The sequence below is a fragment of the Ovis canadensis genome, chromosome 19, assembly GCF_042477335.2.
Source record: "Ovis canadensis isolate MfBH-ARS-UI-01 breed Bighorn chromosome 19, ARS-UI_OviCan_v2, whole genome shotgun sequence".
Taxonomy (NCBI): Eukaryota; Metazoa; Chordata; class Mammalia; order Artiodactyla; family Bovidae; genus Ovis; species Ovis canadensis.
The window spans coordinates 49,606,329-49,623,682 of NC_091263.1; positions in this window are offsets into that span (position 1 = coordinate 49,606,329).

Sequence of the window (17,354 nt, forward strand, 5' to 3'; positions counted from 1 at the left end):
TGGTTCTATTGCTACCTGAGCTCTCCTCCCTTCCTTCAGGATTCCAGGGTCATTCAAGGACAGGTGGGCCCCATGGGGCCCATGAGCCTCCCAACTCCTCTTGGGGGAGAAAGGATTTTCCAAATCCCTGCCCATGGGTTTCCCAATGTCCCAAGTTTATGCTTGTTGTTATGTCTTATAAAAGCTTACTGGGTTTGTTTTGAAGACAAGGGAAAAAATAACATTACGCTATTTTAAATGCCTGCAAATATTTTAAATATGACCCAAGGCAGTTAAAAAATGCCATATTTCCCAAACCACAAACCCACTCCTTGTTAAAATCCAATTGCCATCTGAGTGTGGGATGAAGAGTCAGGATGTCAAGCCTTGAGCATCACACATGGTATCTTTCTTGGGGGAAAATCCTCTGAAATACTGTTGTGTCCACCACTTTCTGCATTTCACAGCCAAAGTTCCTAAAACTGCTGAAAAACCATACTCCAGAGATGCAGTTCCTAACCCCACTGAGGTTTGCTTTGAGGGAACAGGGTTTGTTGGAGAATGAAGAGGGAATGTAGATCAGTTCTGAGAGCTCTCCTTGGAGATGTTAGAGGGGGCAGAGCACAGGTCAGAGTGTAAAAGTGGCCCCCAGGGTTCTCTGGCTGTTTTCCCTCTGGTGCTCAGAGCATAAGGACAGTTTCTGGTTCATTTTAGGGAGAACTGTGCCAAACTAGTATCTGACACTGAGTGCCGAGCAGACGTTTGTTGCATGAATGATCTATTTAAAGAATGAGGCCTAAAAGGGAAACAAAATTGGCATAACTTGTTTTATTTTTACTCTATGTAAGTGAGTGGACTGTTTTATGTTAAGTGTATAGTTTAAAATTTAAACACAATATTTGTGCCTACATAAATAGTTGGAAAAGGTAAAATGTCATAACATTGGGTGTTTGTTATTAAAATTGGAGCTTGCCTTTGGATTATGACAACTTGATTTAAAACAAGGAATGGATTGTTCCTTACTCCACTTACTCTGAATTTCAGTGTTTTGCAACATGAAGTCTTTCTTTGTGATATAAACGGATGGTGACAAAGGGTAGGTGCTTTGTGGAGAAACTGCATCTGAGTATTGACATTAATGGGTGATCGAAGATAGGGCAGAGAAAAGCCAACCCCAGACCCAGGATAGAGTGACTCAGATGGCAAATCCATCCAACCTACAATGTCCCATGGAAAAACCAGCCACTTCCCTCAGAGTTCTAGCAGTGCAAGACCTGAACTTGACTAGACCATTATAGGGAACAGAGAGGTGACTTTTTTCCCCTTGGCTTTTTTTTTTTAATTCAGGTATAATTGACATACAGGATTATATTAGTTTAGGATATCTAATACAATGATTCAGTATATACAAAATGATCACCACAATAAATATAACTGGCATCCGTCACCATACAGAGTTACAGAATATTTTTTCTTATTACAATGAGGACTTTTTAGATCTACTCTGTTAGCAATTTGCAGACATGCAGTATAGTATCTCTATTAGTTATAGAGTAATCACACAGTACATCCCCGACTCATTTACTTTCTGACTGGAAGTTTGTACCTTTTGACTTCCCCTGACTTTTTAATTTAAAATTCACATATATGTGTGCAGGAGTTGTATGATCTTTATCTCATTATAAGAGAATACCTTTGTCTCTGAGCCTCAGCATCACACACACACACACACACACACACACACACACACACACACGGCCTCTCTGGTATCAACCTTTGTGATTATCATAGAACAGCAAGGTTTGAGGGTGATGCAGGTTGTCCTCCACTCTGGGGTTGTGGAATTCTCAGAAAGCCCCCATTGTGTTTGTGGAGTCACTTGTGATGTTATTATGGGTCTCTGGTTCACAAGCTGCCTCTGTGCTCACTGCCTATCAAAGGACACGACATGAGCCATTTCCTTAAAATCGAGATATTTCTATTGCACCCAAACAAAGAAGCAAATAACCCCAAATTACAACGGAACAGACTTTTGGAAGAGTTACACCAAATGCAGATCCCAGCCTACCGCTTGCAACCGTCTGGATTTGGGCAAGTCACTTGCTCTTTTGAGCCTCCCTCTATTGCCTCATAAGTGAAAAATAGAAATAATAGGAGGACTTTCCTCGTGGAGTTGTTGTGAGGCCTGGATGAGATCACCAGGTACAGCCCTTGGCAAATTATATGGCACACAGGAAGGGCTCAGTGAAGGTTTACAACAAATCCATCAATGAGATGTATTAAACATATGAAACCAGGGTCTGCCCCAGGACTGCAGCAACAGATTTTCTGCAAAAGCATCATTGCAAAGGGAGGCAGCTGGCCTGTTTCTGTCTAGGAGGAGACGGAGTAGATGGTGTTCTGTCAACAAACCCCAAGAAGAAAGATCCCAATGCAGCATGCCCTGGACTTCAGGCTCAGCTCAGCTGGTTCCTAATTGATACCTTATTAGCCTGCACACCTGGGATGTGACTTTATCCTCCACCAGCCACTCTTGAACCCTGTCCTGGGCATCTCCCACCAGGAAGGCAAAACTGAGTAAGACTTTCCTCATTGGAGAGCTGAAACTAGCAAAAGGGCCAGATTCAGAAACTGGAGAGCACTGGGTGTAGAACCCTTCCCATTCCCTTGGACGTGGACTTTTGGGCAATCTTCTGAGGGCTGCAGACCCCTTCTCACAATAAGGTTTGAAATGCATAAAACAAAATGCACTGGATTAGAAAAGAAAACAGTAAGACAGGATTTACATTGAAAAGCTGTGATCAAATTATCTGTGAGCCTCTTTAGTAACGTACTGAATAACATGATCAAGCAGCCCATCTGATACCCACTGTAATTTTAAAGAAGTGATCAAGGAAAATGCTATTTCAGTACCCTCTCCACAACTATAATACAATCTGAAATACCTGTAATTTCTTACCGGTGGCAGGATTGCAGGAATTGTCATGTGGATGTGAAATCGGCCCTGGTCTGGTCTAAAACTGTTGGAGCCCCAGCTCCAGACACTGCACAGAGGCCGCTGTCTGGGGAAGGTCTCAACCTTCCTCTCTTGTGCCTTCAAACTGAAAGTTCCACTCCTAATCTCCACATTGCCTTCCTCTCTCCCTTCTTCCTTTTCTCCCTAATTCATTCTTTACTACGTCCCTTTCCTGGACATCATGAACTGAAAAATAAGGCATTGCTCTCTGCACTCAAAGAGTTTACAGACCAGGAGGAAATAGCAAAAAAAATTTTAATGATGTTGAAGATGATAAAAATTTGCATTTATTGAGAGATTTCTGCACACCAGACTGTGCTAAATACTTCATCAGTACTTAAATACCTATATGAACCTCTTTAATCTTCACAGTAACCCTTTCAGATAGGTCCTTTTGTTAACCCAGATGTATGGAAGAGGAAACTAACATACAGAGAAGTTAAATTTTGTTGTTGTTGTTCAGTCAATAAATCATGTCCAATTTTTATGACCCCATGGACTGTGGCACACCAGCCTTCATTATCCTTCATTATCTCCTAGAGTTTGCTCAGATTTGTGCCCATTGAGTCATTGATGCTATCTAACCATCTCATCTTCTGCTACCGTCTTCTCCTTTGCCTTCAGTCTTTCCCAGCATCGGGGTCTTTTCCAATGAGTCGGCTCTTCGCATCAGATGGCCGAAGTGTTGGAACTTCAGCATCAGTACTTCCAATGAATATTCAGGATTGATTTCCTTTAGGATTGACTGATCTGATATTCTTGCAGGCCATGAGAGTCTCAAGAGTCTTCCCTGGCACCACAATTCAAAAGCATCAGTTCTTTGGGCTCAGCCTTCTTTATGGTCCAGCTGTCACATCTGTACATGACTATTGGAGAAATCATAGCTTTGACTATATGGACCTTTGTCAACAAAGTGATCTCTCTTCTTTTTAATTTGTCTGGGTTTGTCATAGCTTTTCTTCCAAGGAGCAAATGTCTTCTAATTTTATGGCTAAAGTCACAGTGTGCAGTGATTTTGGAGCCCAAGAAAATAAAATCTGTCACTGCTTCCACTTATTTCCCTTCTATTTGCCATGAAGTGATGGGACTGAATACCATGATCTTAGTTTTCTGATGATTAAAAAACCAGCTTTTTCACTCTCCTCTTTCACCCTCATCAAAAGGCTCTTTAGTTCCTCTTGTCTTTCTGCCACTAGAGTGGTATTGTCTGCATATCTGAGGTTGTTGATATTTTCCTGGAAGTCTTGATTCTAGCTTGTGATTCATCCACCCTGGCATTTCACGTAATGTACTCTGCATAATAAGTTAAATAAACAAGGTAACGGTATATACCCATGTCGTACTCCTTTCCCAATTTTGAACCAATCTGTTGTTCCATGTCCAATTCTACCTGTTGCTTCTTGATTCACGTCCAGATTTCTAAGAAGACAGGTAAGGTGGTTTGGTATTCCAATTTCTTTAATATAATTTTCCACAGTGTGTTGTGATCCATACAGTCAACGGCTTTCACGTAGTCAATAATTTTTTGGAATATTTTTGGAATTCCTTTGCTTTCTTAATGATCCAACAAATGTTGGCAATTTGATCTCTGGTTTCTCTGCCCTTTCTAAACCCAGCTTCCAAATCTGTAAGTTCTCATTTCACATACTGCTGAGGCCTTGCTTGAAAGATAACCTTCAGTTCAGTTCAGTTCAGTCGCTCATTCGTGTCCGACTCTCCACGACCCCATGAATCGCAGCATGCCAGGACTCCCTGTCCATCACCAACTCCTGGAGTTCACTCAGACTCACGTCCATCGAGTCAGTGATGCCATCCAGCCATCTCATCCTCAGTCGTCCCCTTCTCCTCCTGCCCCCAATTCCTTCCAGCATCAGAGTCTTTTCCAATGAGTCAACTCTTCGCAAGAGGTGGCCAAAGTACTGGAGTTGTAGCATCATTCCTTCCAAAGAAATCCCAGGGCTGATCTCCTTCAGAATGGACTGGTTGGATCACCTTGCAGTCCAAGGGACTCTCAAGAGTCTTGTCCAACACCACAGTTCAAAAACATCAATTCTTCGGCGCTCAGTCTTCTTCACAGTCCAACTCTCACATCCATACATGACCACTGGAAAAACCATAGCCTTGACTAGACGGACCTTAGTCGGCAAAGTAATGTCTCTGCTTTTGAATATGCTATCTAGATTGGTCATAACTTTCCTTCCAAGGAGTAAGCGTCTTTTAATTTCATGGCTGCAATCACCATCTGCAGTGATTTTGGAGCCCCCCAAAAATGAAGTTTGACACTGTTTCCACTGTTTCCCCATCTACTTCCCATGAAGTGATGGGACCAGATGCCATGATCTTCGTTTTCTGAATGTTGAGCTTTAAGCCAACTTTTTCACTCTCCACTTTCACTTTCATCAAGAGGCTTTTTAGCTCCTCTTCACTTTCTGCCATAAGGGTGGTGTCATCTGCATATCTGAGGTTATTGATATTTCTCCCAGCGATCTTGATTCCAGCTCGTGCTTCTTCCAGTCCAGCGTTTCTCATGATGTACTCTGCATATAAGTTAAATAAGCAGGGTGACAATATACAGCCTTGACGTACTCCTTTTCCTATTCGGAACCAGTCTGTTGTTCCATGTCCAGTTCTAACTGTTGCTTCCTGACCTGCATACAGATTTCTCAAGAGGCAGGTCAGGTGGTCTGGTATTCCCATCTCTTTCAGAATTTTCCACAATTTATTGTGATCCACAATCAAAGGCAGGAGGAGAAGGGGACGACCGAGGATGAGATGGCTGGATGGCATCACTGACTCGATGGACGTGAGTCTGAGTGAACTCCAGGAGATGGTGATGGACAGGGAGGCCTGGCATGCTGCAATTCATGGGGTGCAAAGAGTCGGACACAACTGAGTGACTGAACGGAACTGATAAAGCAGAAATAGATGTTTTTCTGGAACTCTCTTGCTTTTTCGATGATCCAGTGGATGTTGGCAATTTGATCTCTGGTTCCTCTCCTTTTCTAAAACCAGCTTGAACATCAGGAAGTTCACGATTCACGTATTGCTGAAGCCTGGCTTGGAGAATTTTGAGCATTACTTTACTAGCATGTGAGTGCAATTGTGTGGTAGTTTGAGCATTCTTTGGCATTGCCTTTCTTTGCGTGCAAAATGAGCACAGTTGTCCAATAATTTGAACATTCTTTGGGATTGCCTTTATTTTGGGATTGGAATGAAAACTGACCTTTTCTAGTCCTGTGGCCACTGCTGAGTTTTCCAAATTTGCTGACACATTGAGTGCAGCACTTTCATAGCATCATCTTTTAGGATTTGAAATAGCTCCACTGGAATTCCATCACCTCCACTAGCTTTGTTCGCAGTGATGCTTTCTAAGGCCTACTTGACTTCACATACCAGGATGTCTGGCTCTAGGTGAGTGATCACACCATCGTGGCTTTCTGGGTCGTTAAGACCTTTTTTTGTATAATTGTTCTGTGTGTTCTTGCCGCCTCTTCTTAATCTCTCCTGCCTCTGTTAGGTCCTTAGCGTTTCTGTCGTTTATCATGCCCATCCTTACATAAAATGTTCCCTTGATATCCAGTCTTCTTGAAGAGATCTCTAGTCTTTCCCATTCTGTTGTTTGCCTCTATTTCTTTGCATTATTCATTGAAGAAGGCATCCTTGTCTCTCCTTGCTATTCTTTGGAACTCTGCATTCAGTTGGGTATATCTTTCCCTTTCTCCATTGCTTGTCATTTCTCTTTTCCTCAACTATTTGTAAAGCCTTCTCAGGCAACCACTTTGCCTTTTTGCATTTCTTTTTCTTTGGGATGATTTTGGTCACTGACTCCTTTACAATGTTACAAACCTCCATCCATAGCTCTTCAGGCAGATGATTTTATCCCTTGAATCTATTCATCACTTCCTCTGTATAATCATAAGAGATTTGCTTTAGGTCATATCTGAATGGCCTAGTGGTTTTCCGTACTTTCTTCAATTTAAGCCTGAATTTTGCAATAAGGAGCCAATGATCTGAGCCACAGCTCCAGGTCTTGTTTTTGCTGTCTATGTGAACGTCTTCATCTTCAGCAGCAAAGAATACAATCAGTCTGATTTCAATATTAACTATTTGGTGATGTCCATGTATAGAGTTGTCTCTTGTTGTTGGAAAAGAGTGTTTGCTATGACCAATGTGTTCTCTTGACAAAACTCTGTTAGTCTTTGCCCTGCTTCATTTTGTGCCCTAAGGCCAAACTTCCCTGTTACTCTGGGTATTTCTTGACTTGCTACTTTAGCATTCTAATCCTTATGATGAAAAGGACATCTTTTTTTGGTGTTAGTTCTAGAAGTTCTTGTAGGTCTTTATAGAATCATTCTGCTTCTTCAGCATCAGTGGTTGGGGCATAGACTTTAATTACTGTGATGCTGGTTTGCCCTGGAAACAAGTTGAGATCATTCTGTCATTTTTGATATTGCACCCAAGTACTGTATTTCAGACTCTTCTGTTGACTATGAGGGCTACTCCATTTCTTCTAAGGGATTGTTGCCGACCGTAATAGATATATCGGTCATCTGAATTAAATTCGCCGGTTCCTGTCCATTTTAGTTCACTGATTCCTAAAATGTCGATGTTCATTCTTGCCATCTCCTGCTGGACCACATCCAATTTACCTTGATTCATGGACCTAACATTCCAGGTTCCTATGCAATATGGTTATTTATAGCATCTGACTTTACTTTTACCACCAGACACATCCACAACTGAGTGTTACTTCCACTTTGGCTCAGCCACTTCATTCTTTCTAGAGCTATTAGTAATTGCCCTCCACTCTTCCCCAGTAGCATATTGGACACCTTCTAACCCAGCGGGCTTATCTTCTAGTGTCATACATATCTTTTTGCCTTTTTGTACTGTTCATGGGGTTCTCGCAGCAAGAATACTCCAGTGGACCACATTTTGTCAGAACTTTCCACCAGTCCATCTTGGATGGCCCTGTACAGTATGGCTCATAGCTTCATTGAGTTATGCAAACCCCTTTGCCGTGACAAGTCTGTGACCCATGAAGGGGGGAGAAGTTAACTAATGTATCTAAATTCACGAGGCTAATAAATGGTAGAACCAGAATTTGGACAAAGACAGCTGAGCTGGAAAACTGTGCTTTAACCATGATACCTATCCTGCCCCTTTAACAAAGACCATAGCTCCCATCTGCGACTGACTTTACAACTTCAAGAAACACTGGGCAGTGTCTGGAAGTATTTTTGTATGTAACAATTTGGAAAGAGAAAGGCGCTATTGGCATTAAGTGAGTAGAGGCCTAGGATGCTGCTCGGCATCCTGCCATGTACAGGATAGCCCCATGACAGAGAATGAACCAGCCCAAAATGTCAATAATGCTGAGGATAAGAAACTCTAACCCAGACCAATCATTGAATATAAAGGATTTGATAAAGGGCTGCATGTGCATATTCTTCACAAAGAATTCAGGAATTGATATTCCCATTATTATTATTTTCATTGGTTTCATTTTTATTAAACAAGGGAATGAAGAGATCTTCAAGCAAGTCTCTCAGATACATATGACTTGATCCTCCAAATCCAAGAACCCAAATGCTGTTACTTAAATGTAAGATGTTGAGTGTTGAAGGAAGATGGACCAGCTGCTGGGCAGCCCTCTCCACTCCCACCATCCCACTCCCATAGGGAGGTTCAGGCCCCAGGTTTCCACACGCACCCTGCTGATCCTGCGCTGATTGGGCCTCCTGAGTGCCCTTCTGTGCACCACCTTTGGAAATAATTATCCTCTCTGGACCCACGCCAATTAAATTCTCCCATGGCTGCTTGTGAGCAGAAGGGCAGGAGTGGCAGACTGGTTGGCATGCATTTCTTGTTCATCACATCTGGGCTCCCACATCATCAGCAGATAGAGCTTTTTCTCAGGATGCCCACAGCTGCATTCCCAACCCAGTCAAGCCTGACATTCCTGGCCTCAGCAGCAGATTGACCATCCCATTTGTAAGGAAAAGGGAAAGAGACAGTTTCCGGAAAGGCCTTGTCTGAAGGCTCTGTTCTCTGATGCTGAGAAATCTCTCATCCAGGAAGCTCTATTTGGCTTTTGGCTCCAGGCCAGGAAATGGCAGCCAATGCTGGATCCACCCATCGCCATGAAGAACGCAAGTGAGGAAGAGAGTGCTGGAGATTATACTGATGGGCGTTTCTCAAAGCACATTCCAGGGAGCATTCATCCTGGGGAAATTTTTTTAATATAAATTTATTTATTTCAATTGGAGGTTAATTACTTTACAATATTGTATTGGTTTTGCCATACATCAACGTGGGGGATTTTAAAGATCTCAGGAGTAAACTCATCTGTGGCAGATGAGTTTGGGAAGCCCTGAGTTAAAGAGAGCTGTGTGTGTCTGTGTTAAGTCGTTTCAGTTGTGTTCGGTTCTTTGAGACCCTATGGACTGTAGCCCACCAGGCTCCTCTGTGCATGGGATTCTCCAGACAAGAATACTGGAGATGTTTGCCATGCCCTCCTCCCGGGGATCTTCCCAACCCAGGGATCGAACTTCAATCTTCTATAACTCCTGCATTGCAGGTGGCTTTTTACCACTGAGCCACCAGGGAAGCCCTAAAGAGAGCTAGACAGGTAACTTTGCAGCAGGACTTTTCAGAGCTTTGAATATGTTAATGTGCATTTTGAATGTCTGACAGAGAAATATAGCATGCAGGGTTTTCTTATTATTTGACCATATGTCTTAGTTTGACTTCTCGCAGAAGCAATGACAAAGGCTTGAGTTCAGGTACAGTTTATTTCTGAGTAGATTCCAGTGATGAAAAGTGAAGGAGTGGGGAGCAGGAAACAGGAAAAGAACAAGATGCATTAGGAGCTGATTGCAAATATGAGTAATGGAAACTCAGTGTCGCAGGAGAACAGCTGAGGAACCATATAAAACGTGTCTCAAGATTGTCTCACTAAAGGTTGAGGCTCCTCAGGCTCTTACTGGCTGAAGATTGTCCATGAGGTATTAGGTGCCCTGCCCTTCCTAGGTTGCACCTGAGTGCTGGCAGAGCAACCCACTGCAGCTTTCAGGAAGACGCTAAGGCAACAAAGCAAAGAGACAGCAAGGAAACAGTCGACATGAAACTCTGGCAATGTGCGTGGAACTTTCCACACAGCTGCCAAAGGGATGTGGCATGGCACATAAGTCTGCTCACCGCAGAAGTCTTTATTTCCTTCTAGAGCAGCTCAGATATATAGTTCTTCTTAGAACCCTTAGGAGGAAACTTTGCTGTACCCTGACCCCTTAAGTGACAGTTGAGGGACAGAGATTCCGGAGGCGGGGCTGTCTTGCCCTATGCATGTGTCGGAATCCAGCAGAGGTTTACTGGGTTTCTTATTCCTCATCTATAAACTGGCACTTTTTACAGTGCCGTCCTGCACATATCATGTGCTTAAAACAGTGCCTGGCACATAGTAATGGGCAAAGGAAATTTGCCCCGAAGTGAGCATGATTGCACATATATGATGGTGAGATGACCAACACCGAAATCAGATTGATTATATTCTTTGCAGCCAAAGATGGAGAAGCTCTATACATCAGCAAAAACAAGACCAGGAGCTGACTGTGGCTCAGATCATGAGCTCCTTACTGCCAAATTCAGACTTAAATTGAAGAAAGTGGGAAAAACCACTAGACCATTCAGGTATGACCTAAATCAAGTCCCTTATGATTATACAGTGGAAGCAAGAAATAGATTTAAGGGACTAGATCTGATAGACAGAGTGCATGATGAACTATGGATGGAAGTTCATGATGTTGGGCAGCAGACAGGGATCAAGACCATCCCTAGGAAAAGAAATGCAAAAAAGCAAAATGGCTGTTTGAGGAGGCCTTACAAATAGCTGTGAAAAGAAGAGAAGTGAAAAGCCAAGGAGAGAAGGAAAGATAGACCCATTTGAATGCAGAGTTCCAAAGAATAGCAAGGAGAGATAAGAAAGCCTTCCTCAGCAATCAATGTAAAGGAATAGAGGAAAATAATAGAATGGGAAAGACTAGAGATCTCTTCAAGATAATTAGAGATACCAAGAGAACATGTCATGCAAAGATGGGCTCAATAAAGGATAGACATGGTATTGACCTAACAGAAGCAAAATATATTAACAGGTGGCAAGAATACACAGAAGAACTGTACAAAAAAGATCTTCATAACCCAGATAATCATGATGGTGTGACCACTCACCTAGAGCCAGACATCCTGGAATGCAAAGTCAAGTGGGCCTTAGGAAGCAACTCTACAAACAAAGCTAGTGGAGGTGATGGAATTCCAGTGGAGCTATTTCAAATCCTGAAAGATGATGCTGTGAAAGTGCTGCACTCAATATGCCAGCAAATTTGGAACACTCAGCAGTGGCCACAGGACTGGAAAAGGTCCGTTTTCATTCCAATCCCAAAGAAAGGCAATGCCAAAAAATGCTCAAACTACCGCACAATTGCACTCATCTCACATGCTAGTAAAGTAATGCTCAAAATTCTCCAAGCTAGGCTTCAGCAATACATGAACTGTGAACTTCCAGATGTTCAAGCTGGTTTTAGAAAAGGCAGAGGAACCAGAGATCAGATTGCCAACATCCACTGGATCATCAAAAAAGCAAGAGAGTTTCAGAAAAACATCTATTGCCGCTTTATTGACTATGCCAAAGCCTTTGACTGTGTGGATCACAATAAACTGTGGAAAATTCTGAAAGAGAAGGGAATACCAGACCATCTAACCTGCCTCCTGAGAAATCTGTATGCAGGTCAGGAAACAACAGTTAGAACTGGACATGGAACAACAGATTGGTTCCAAATAGGGAAAGTAGTACATCAAGGCTGTATATTGTCACCCTGCTTATTTAACTTCTATGCAGAATACATCATGAGAAACACTGGACTGGATGAAGCACAAGCTGGAATCAAGATTGCTGGGAGAAATATCAATAACCTCAGATATGCAGGTGATGCCACTGTTATGGCAGAAAGTGAAGAACTCTTGATGAAAATGAGAGTGAAAAAGTTGGCTTAAAGCTCAACGTTCAGAAAACAAAGATCATGGCATCCGGTCCCATCGCTTCAGGGCAGTAGATGGAAAAACAGTGGAAACAGTGGCAGACTTTATTTTGGGGGGCTCCAAAATCACTGCAGATAGTGACTGCAGCCATGAAATTACAAGACGCATAGTCCTTGGAAGGAAAGTTATGACCAGCCTAGACAGCATATTAAAAAGCAGAAACATTACTTTGCCAACAAAGGTCCATCTAGTCAAGGCTATGGTTTCTCCAGTAGTCATGTATAGATGTGAGAGCTGGACTATAAAGATAGCTGAGAGCCAAAGAATTGATGTTTTTGAACTGTGGTGTTGGAGAAGACTCTTGAGAGTCCCTTGGACTGCCAGGAGGTCCAAACAGTCCATACTAAAGGAAATCAGTCCTGAATATTCATTGGAAGGACTGATACTGAAGCTGAAACTCCAATACTTTAGCCACCTGATGCGAAGAGCTGACTCATTGGAAAAGACCCTGATGCTAGGAAAGATTGAGGGCAGGAGAAGGGGATGACAGAGGATGAGATGGCTGGATGGCATCACTGACTCGATGGACATGAGTTTGGGTAAACTCCAGGAGTTGGTGATGGACAGGGAAGCTTGGCATGCTGTTGTCCATGGGTCTCAAAGAGTTGGACACGACTGAGCAACTGAACTGAACTGTAGTGCCATGCTTCCACACTATTTGTGGGAAGATGTAGTCCCTCAGTTAGGGAAGCTTATGTTCTAAAATGAATAAGGGCACAATTTATTTCCCAAACAAGTAGATTTAAATACTTGTACTGTGATGGATGGTGCAGGTGTAATTGTGAATAAAGTAGAAGTGGTCCCCTCCTTCATGGAGCTGAGAGCCTGGTGGAGAAGAGAGGAATTACACAGATAATCCAGTAACTAATGAATTTCTTCAAATATGATGGACATTTTAAAAGAATGTTACCTCTGCTCTAAATCTACCTTCTGGACACGCTTTGCTTCCACCTACACACATAAATAACAACCGAACTGCATCCCCAGGGACTGCTAGGGCAACACCTAACAAGTTAAAAAATGAAAAGCTGTGTCTCTGTAACAGCCACAATCCCAAGTCAATTTGTAAGAAAAGAATTAAGCCTGCATCTGACATTATTGGCAACTCTCATCATCCATCCCGTACTCAAAGGAGAGCGGCTTGTCTTTTCCCTTTTTTTTTTTCACAGTATCAGCATGAAAGAGAATAGAAGAACCTGAGAAAAGAAGTTTGTTCTGTCATAAAAAGTATTCAGTTCAGTTGCTCAGTCATGTCCAAGTCTTTGCAATCCATGGACTGCAGCATGCCAGACTTCCCTGTTCATCACCAACTCTTAGAGCTTACACAGACTCATCTATCGCGTCAGTGATGCTATCCAACCATCTCATCCTCTGTCATCCCCTTCTCCTCCACCTTCAATCTTTCCCAACATCAGGATCTTTTCAAATGAGTTAGTTCTTCGCATCAGATGGCCAAAGTATTGGAGCTTCAGCTTCAGCATCAGTCCTTCCAATGAATATTCAGGACTGATTTCCTTTAGGATAGACTGGTTGGATCTCCTTACAGTCCAAGGGACTCTCAAGAGTCTTCTCCAACACCGTAGTTCAAAAGTATCAATTCTTCAGTGCTCAGCTTTCTTTATAGTTCCAACTCTCACATCCATAAAAATATTCATAAAAAATATTAAACATTGTTATTATAACAGCTACCATTCATTAAACATCAACTCACATGCCACTTTGTAGGCCACTTCTATGTTACTCATTTAACATTCAACAGTATTATCCAAGTACCTACTATCTGCCAGGCTCTGAACAAAACATGTAAAAATCCCTACCTTCTTGGGGTTCACAGTCTAGTTGGGGGAGAAACATAGTACACATAGCAAAAAGGTAGACTAATGTTATGTCAGTGTATCAGGTAGCCTTTGCTGCATAACAAAGCACCCCACATCTCAGTTTCTTAAAATTGTAACCATTTCTGTAGTTCCTGATTCTCCTGATCAGTGATTTAGGCTGTTTGCTTCCTTTGGTCTCGGCTTGGCTTGCTCACATGTCTGGCTGGCTTTTGGCTGAGGACTCAGTCATCCCGGGTCAGCTGGAGCAAACTAGGCCATTCTGGCCCATGTCTCTCCCATCCCGCCAGCAGACTAGCCCCAGCAAATTCTCATGGCAAGGCAGACATGCACAGGGGAACAGTCCAATTCTGCAAAAGGAAAAAATGGAAAAGCACACACACTTGTCAAGTCTCTGCTTGCATTCTAGTTACTAATATACCACAGACCAAAGGAAGTCACATGACAAAGCCCAGACTCAGTGAAGGGGACCGTGAAGTGACAGGGCAAAAGATGCAGACTCGGGGGAGATTACATAAATGATTTTGCAGTAAGTGCTTCAGAAATAAAGACAGATAATAAATGCTGCAGAGACAAAGCAGGCTTTGTGAGATGCAAGGTGCTGAGGCCTGGAAATTTTCGGTAGGAAGATCAGCACAGTTTCCCCTGCAAAGGTAACATTTGGGAAAGATTTGTTTCTTTGCGTACTACTATATATTCGTATCATTTCTAATTCTCACAATAAAACCCCACATTATAAACTTTTACCCCCATTTTACAAATGCAGAAATTGAAGCTCAGTATGGTTGTGTTTGATGCTGGGAGGGATTGGGGGCAGGAGGAGAAGGGGACGACTGAGGATGAGATGGCTGGATGGCATCACTGACTCGATGGATGCAAGTCTGAGTGAACTCTGGGAGACGGTGATGGACAGGGAGGCCTGGCGTGCTGCGATTCATGGGGTCACAAAGAGTCGGACACGACTGAGCGACTGAACTGAACTGAACTGATGGTTGTGTAACCCCAAGTTTTCTTAACTAGTAAGAGGCTATAACAGAAAATAGAACCCAAACTGACATATGCCCAAAAAAACAGATGGGACAGGCACTGATTGGCTTACAGAATTTTAAAAAATCATCAATAGATACATCAGTAGAAAATACATAGGAAGTGTTGCCTTCAGTTAACACTTGGAGTCAGGCCTCATGCTCTGTCACTGCTGCTGCTGCTGCTACTACTGCTGCTAAGTCGCTTCAGTCGTGTCTGACTCTGTGCGACCCTGTAGACGGCAGCCCACCAGGCTCTCCCATCCCTGGGATTCTCCAGGCAAAAACACTGGAGTGGGTTGCCATTTACTTCTCCAGTGCATGAAAGTGAAAAGTGAAAGGGAAGTTGCTCAGTCGTGTCCGACTCTTAGCGACCCCATGGACTGCAGCCCACCAGGCTCCTCTGCCCATGGGATTTTCCAGGCAAGAGTACTGGAGTGGGGTGCCATTGCCTTCTCCACATACTCTGTCACTAGGACCTCATTTCCCATTCTGTGTGTGTGTGTGTCTTGCTCTGTTCCTCAGCCAACTCCCTCTGTTTGGTTCCATTCTTGGATAGCCTCCCCTGGGTGGCAGAATGGCCACCAGTAGTTGCTTCTAATGTCAAGTCCAGGAGGAAACAGTGAGTTTCTTTTTTGGCAGTTCCCACCAGAATTTAGAGGATTCACTCCAGTTGGACTGGTTTTGACCCCAGGCATCCCTGACCATTGGCATGGCAGCAGAAAGTGATGTGGAATTAACTGCTTCATACCACCCCACTACCAGGGCTTTGTACCCTGCCCACAGAGCAGACTGTCCTGTTGATAACTAGACAAGACAATAGATGCTTGACAGGTGTAAAATGGATAAATGAATATATAAAGAGACCTCAGTGTGAGCTTGATAGTGACATACACACATGTATAGTCTGCTGCTAAGTCGCTTCAGTCGTGTCCAACTCTGTGCGACCCCATAGACGGAAGCCCACCAGGCTCCCCCATCCCTGGGATTCTCCAAGCAAGAACACTGGAGTGGGTTGCCATTTCCTTCTCCAACGTATGAAAATGAAAAGTGAAAGTGAAGTCGCTCAGTCATGTCCAACTCTTAGTGACCCCGTGGACTGCACCCTACCAGGCTCCTCCATCCATGGGATTTTCCAGGCAAGAGTACTGGAGTGGGGTGCCGTTGCCTTCTCCACATGTATAGTCTATACAGGCCCATCACCAGTCAATGTCTAAAATCCCTCACTTCTTTACAGTAAACAACAGTAACTTTTAGAGTGCTTTCTCCTACCTTAGTACACACCTCCCTCCATTATGTATATCCAGCAACTAAACAGGAATTGTTGATTTAACTCTGCAATGTGCAAAAGTAGTTGATGGAGCATCTACAGTACAGAGAAGGCAATCACTTTATCTGGAGTCACACAGCAGGTCAGTCCTGGAACCAGAAAACAGACAAAGGCAACCAGGTCATTGCAAAAATTGAATGTACTCTTCTCTGAAGGACAAAACAAATGAACTGTAAAAGAGCTGTCAGAAAAATCAAGGCTGGGATTCTCTAAAAGAAGTGTCAGTATGGAAAATGTTACATAGTCATCTTAATGAAAGGCCTCTTTCATAAGTAATATATGTCCTCAACTGCTTCTCTGAATCTCATTGGTGATACTAGTAGTTTCACAGAATGTATCCTTTGAAAATTTACTTTGCTTAGCATTTTAATATATATAATGAAATTTTGAGATCATAATGTTAGTTCAGATTAATTCAACGAGCATACACTGAACTCCTACATTGAGCCCAGAACTGTTCACTTCTGTGATTATATAGAGACCTAAAGCTCAGGATATCTAGGAGAATCAGACACATACAGTATCTAACAATCAGCAGCATCTTCACAGCTGATATTTTATTGAACTCCATGTACTAGGCATTTTTCTAAGCACTTCACATGCCCTGTCTCATGTAATTCCCAAAACAGCCCTGTGGGTGGGTGTTATTTTCTTCATGCTTCAGATTAGGAAACTGAGACACAGAGAGGTGAAGTAACTCCAGGGTCACTCAGCTAGGAAGGGGCAGAGCAGTGAATCAAATCCAAGCAGTCTGACTGCCGAGCCTGTATCCCCACCCCTCACCTATGCAACACTGCTTCCTTCTTATTCATGCAAACCCTGAAAATGAAAGAAGAGTCACATTAACAAAGTGATCTCAGCACTCATTTTCCTTTCTTAAAAAATTTTATTTATTTGGCTGCACGTGTGTAAGCTGCAGCATGTGGGATCTTTCGTTACAGCATTCAACTTTTAGTTGCAGCCTGTGTTATTTAGTTCCCGGACTAGGGATCGAACCCAGGCCCCCTGCACAGGGAGCAGGCAGTCTTAGCCTCTGGACTACCAGAGAGGTCCCAACACTCATTTTCTAACTGCTG